General features: G+C 39.3%; 1 long non-coding RNA gene across 3 annotated transcripts in view; it reads right to left on the minus strand.

Moving 5' to 3' along the window:
• LOC138853586 (uncharacterized) overlaps positions 1–5000 on the minus strand; it is a 276639-nt gene that overhangs the window by 21130 nt on the left and 250509 nt on the right. For 2 of the 3 annotated variants that reach the window (XR_011392757.1, XR_011392758.1), the window contains one exon: positions 2669–2763. This is a non-coding gene — a long non-coding RNA (uncharacterized lncRNA). Of the gene's footprint in view, positions 1–2668; positions 2764–3694; positions 3776–5000 lie in introns of those variants that run through there. The other variant, XR_011392759.1, reaches the window with a different exon arrangement.

Consider the following 5000-nt stretch of genomic DNA (forward strand, 5'->3'; position numbering starts at 1 on the left):
AATGCAGAGAATTCGTAGTTTGGAAGTTAGGAGGAGGTGCGGGATTACCAAAACTGTTGTCCAGAGGGCTGAGGAAGGGTTGTTGAGGTGGTTCGGACATGTAGAGAGAATGGAGGGAAACAGAATGACTTCAAGAGTGTATCAGTCTGTAGTGGAAGGAAGGCGGGGTAGGGGTCGGCCTAGGAAGGGTTGGAGGGAGGGGGTAAAGGAGGTTTTGTGTGCGAGGGGCTTGGACTTCCAGCAGGCATGCGTGAGCGTGTTTGATAGGAGTGAATGGAGACAAATGGTTTTTAATACTTGACGTGCTGTTGGAGTGTGAGCAAAGTAACATTTATGAAGGGATTCAGGGAAACCGGCAGGCCGGACTTGAGTCCTGGAGATGGGAAGTACAGTGCCTGCACTCTGAAGGAGGGGTGTTAATGTTGCAGTTTAAAAACTGTAGTGTAAAGCACCCTTCTGGCAAGACAGTGATGGAGTGAATGATGGTGAAAGTTTTTCTTTTTCGGGCCACCCTGCCTTGGTGGGAATCGGCCGGTGTGATAATAAAAAAAAAAAAAAAAAAAATATATATATATATACATGTATATATATATATATATATATATATATATATACAGCAGGGTTTTATCTCTCAATGCATATACACCGAAAGATGTGAATTTCTCAGCGTATATCCACCGAGAGGTATCTTTCAGTGTATATACACCGAGAAAAGCGTATCTTAGTGTATATATATATATATATATATATATATATATATATATATATATATATATATATATATATATATATAAACATTTCTCTCTCAGTGTATATTCACTGAGAAGCATTTCTCTCTCATGTATACAGAGAGGAATGCATACCAGAGTGCAAATATGCAGCGAGAGGTCTCTCTCCTTGTATATAAAAGGAGATGTGTGTGTGTACACGCATCGAGAGGCTTTTCTCAATGAATATACAATGAAATATATATTTATCTCAATGTATATTAATGGAGTAGTGTTTTTCTCTCAATATATACACCAAGAGGTTTGTCTTTCTCAGTATACATACATCGACAAGCATAAGGCTTGTATCTTTAATTGTAGATACATTGGGAGGTAGGTAGATAGGTATAGGTAGAGGTGTGTGTTTACTCACCTATTTGTACTCCCCTATTTGTGGTTGAAAGGGTCGATTCATGGCTCCTGACCCTGCCTCTTCATTGATCGCTACTAGGTCCTCTCTCTCCCTGCTCCATGAGCTTTATCAAACCTCGTCTTAAAACTATGTATGGTTCCTACCTACACTACGTCACTTTCTAGGCTATTCCACTTCCTGACAACTCTATGACTGAAGAAATACTTCCTAACATCCCTTTGACTCATCGGAGTTTTCAATTTCCAATTGTGACCCCCTTCTTTCTGTGTTCCGTCTCTGGAACATCCTGTCTTTGTCCACTTTGTCAATTCCTCGCACTATTTTATATGTCGTTATCACGTCTCCCTAACCCTCCTGTCCTCCAGTGTCGTCAGGCAGATTTCCTTTAGCCTTTCTTCGTAGGACAATCCCCTTACCTTTGGGACTAGTTTTGTTGCAAACCTTTGCACTTTCTCTAATTTCTTGATGTGCTTGACCAGGTGTGGATTCCAAACTGGCGCTGCAAACTCTAATATGGGTCTGACGTACACGGTGCACGTGTGTGTGTGTGTGTGTGTGTGTGTGTGTGTGTGTGTGTGTGTGTGTGTGTTCAGTAAGTCGCAAGCAGTACATGCTATCCTAAAAATCCTTTTCGTTTCTCAACTATTTTCAGGAAGAGCAAGCAGAAACAAGAGTTCCCTTCACTAAGGTAATCTAGCATGTAACGGGAAGACTTTGTTGCGGGCCACGACAAAGTGAGTAATCGCAAATGCACAATGATTGAATGACAACTGAAGCACGTAAATATGCAAGCGGCTTCACAGGGCAATGGAAAAGGTAGGACGGAGAGGAAACAGAAGAAAGGCAGGGAAGGCAGAAGGGCTCGACAGGGCATGGAGAAAGAGGGCTACAAAGGCAAAGGTTTGTGAGCCCATGTCTGCCTTTATCTCCAAATCGCTGCTAGAATCTTAAGATAGTGCCAACGATGAGTCAAAACTCGTCATGTTTGATGTCTTGGAGAGGTTCTCGTGTCTCATCATGTTACAGCGTGCAAGCAGGGCTTCTTTCCAGACTTCAATGTATTCCGCCATCCTACCACATTGCAGTTAAGTAATACTTAGCGAATTAATCGTTATTTATGTCCCTCTGTGGGAAGGTAGAGCTTTAATAATAAGATCCGGAGTGTACAGCTGTCCGTGAAGCCTAATGTATTTGTTTCTAGATAAAAGATCCCATCCTAGTAATATATGTTTACAACTTTTAAGAGCAAATGCTGAAGCTTCTTGCTTGTAAATATTTATAAATCTTAATAGACAATTTTTGTAAATCGTAATAGACTATGTTAGCATCAGAGTTTTTTTTAGTTTATATTCCTACATTATAGATATTATGCCATTTATAGAAAAAAAAACGATATATCTGCTAAACAGATTGGTATATTTTGAAGGTGATGGTTGATATAACCCAAGAATATAAATATTTATGTCTTTTAAATGCAAATGTTTAAGGTGTTTATGGGAAATAAAAGGACCATAGTATAGGGCCGTACCCAGAAAAGCGACGGAGCCAGAGATGGAGGCAGCAATTTAGATCCACCCAGTGGAGCTCTTCAAATCATTTCCGAAACTTCCAATGACTCAAATCCTGCAATAAAAGGGAAAAATATAAAACCAATATGTACGAGGGCAAGGCATCGCCTGTCGGCGCGTGAAACACTGTTTTAGTCAAACAAATCTCTCTGTAATTGTATATAATAACTACATGTAGCAATCACTGTGTTCCTGTCTGATGATGACTTGAAAAAAGAAACAGTGACAGCCAAAAATCTAGATAAACAAAAAATCTGAATGCATTTATATATAAATAAATACGAGGTCAATATAAAAAAATATGTACTAAGTATTCCTGGTCTTATATCCAGGTATACCTCACAACGCAGGTATTCCTGGTCTTATATCCAGGTATACCTCACAACGCAGGTATTCCCGGTCTTATATCCAGGTATACCTCACAACGCAGGTATTCCTGGTCTTACATCCAGGTATACCTCACAACGCAGGTATTCCTGGTCTTACATCCAGGTATACCTCACAACGCAGATATTCCTGGTCGTATATCTTTTCTTTTTTCCTCTCTTCATCCCTCCCTTATCTTTGTCTAGGTGTCTTCCTCTCTTTTCCCCTATCCTCTCTGATTTTCCTTCCCTTTCCTCTCTCATCTTTTCGCCCTTACTAACTTTTCCTCTTCTATCCCCCCTCCCCAACTGCTCTCTTGCCGTCCTCTTCCCTCTGCTACTTTCTCTCTCCCCACTTCTCTCTCTCCTCTCTTGCCTTCTTCTCCCCAGTTTTCTCTCTCCCAGTATACATGGTGATCCTGAATTACTTAAAACACTTAAAACCTCTTTAGATTAAAATAAGACCACTGAAAAATATTTAAAGTCTTAGAGCTTCTCACAGTTTTACGAACTTCAAAGTATGTAAAATTACTAAGACTTTCTCACACCTACTTAAAAATATTTTAAAACATAGCTACATTCACTTAAAAATTCTGCAAAATTAACATCACCTAGAAATACCTAAGATTTCTCCCTTCAAGGGAGGGGAGAAGGTCTTGATCCAAGGTTGCTGGAGCGACACTCGCCTTCCATGGAGACACCTGATTCCATTCGTTTTGCATTTAGTGCTTTGCATCAATATATAATTATTATTATTATTATTATTATTATTATTATTATTATTATTATTATTATTATTATCAACTGTCAGAAAGTTATTGGCGAATTAAGTTATGTATTTTATTGACTTAATTCTTAAGTAAATGAAGTTAAAACTTTTAATTATTTTTGTAAACTGAGTTGTATATGGTTAACTATATTCACTTTTATTATTATAAGGAGTAGAATTTGCTCACATAAATGTGTTATTTATTTACTATAGACCTATGTAAATGTGTGTGTGTGTGTACTCACCTATTTGTACTCACCTATTTGTGGTTGCAGGGGTCGATTCACAGCTCCTGGTCCCGCCTCTTCGCTGATTGCTACTAGGTCCTCTCTCCCCCTGCCCCATGAGCTCTATCATACCTCGCCTTAAAACTATGTATGGTTCCCGCCTCCACTACGTCACTTTCTAGGCTATTCCATGGCCTGACTACTCTATGACTGAAGAAATACTTCCTAACATCCCTTTGATTCATCTGAGTCTTCAACTTCCAATTGTGACCTCTTGTGTCTGTGTCCCTTCTCTGGAACATCCCGTCTTTGTCCACCTCGTCTATTCCGCGCAGTATTTTATATGTCGTTATCATGTCTCCCCTGACCCTCCTGTCCTCCAGTGTCGTCAGGCCGATTTCCCTCAACCTTTCTTCGTAGGACAATCCCCGTAGCTCTGGGACTAGTCTTGTTGCAAACCTTTGCACTTTCTCTAATTTCTTGACGTGCTTGACTAGGTGTGGATTGTTTATTATTAAATTATTGCAAACTTATCAAAAATATGCTTAGTTGGATTAGGCTAAATTAAATTGCACTTGTTATAATAAGTTTTCTAAGGTTCTTTTGGTACAAAATTATTAATTTTTACATTAACATAAATGAAAAAATATATCTTTCAACGTATAAGAGAAATTTTTTTAGAAAGGGTTTAATTTTAAATGAGTTCTTGCTAATTGACCAGTTTTACCTATTCGGCACGACATCTCCCACCATGACGCCATGCAACTATCATGTAGCCTAGGGTAGATGCACTGTAAATGTATCAAATGTATGCATATAAAGACGTAGATAATGGCGGAGGAAGGGCGCGTGCGGTCACTAACGAGAGAGTGTGAGTGTGTGTGTGTGTGTGTCGGTGTGTGTGTATGTGTGTGTGTGTGTGTGTGTGTGT

The sequence above is a fragment of the Cherax quadricarinatus genome, chromosome 34, assembly GCF_038502225.1.
Source record: "Cherax quadricarinatus isolate ZL_2023a chromosome 34, ASM3850222v1, whole genome shotgun sequence".
In the NCBI taxonomy this organism is placed as follows: domain Eukaryota; kingdom Metazoa; phylum Arthropoda; class Malacostraca; order Decapoda; family Parastacidae; genus Cherax; species Cherax quadricarinatus.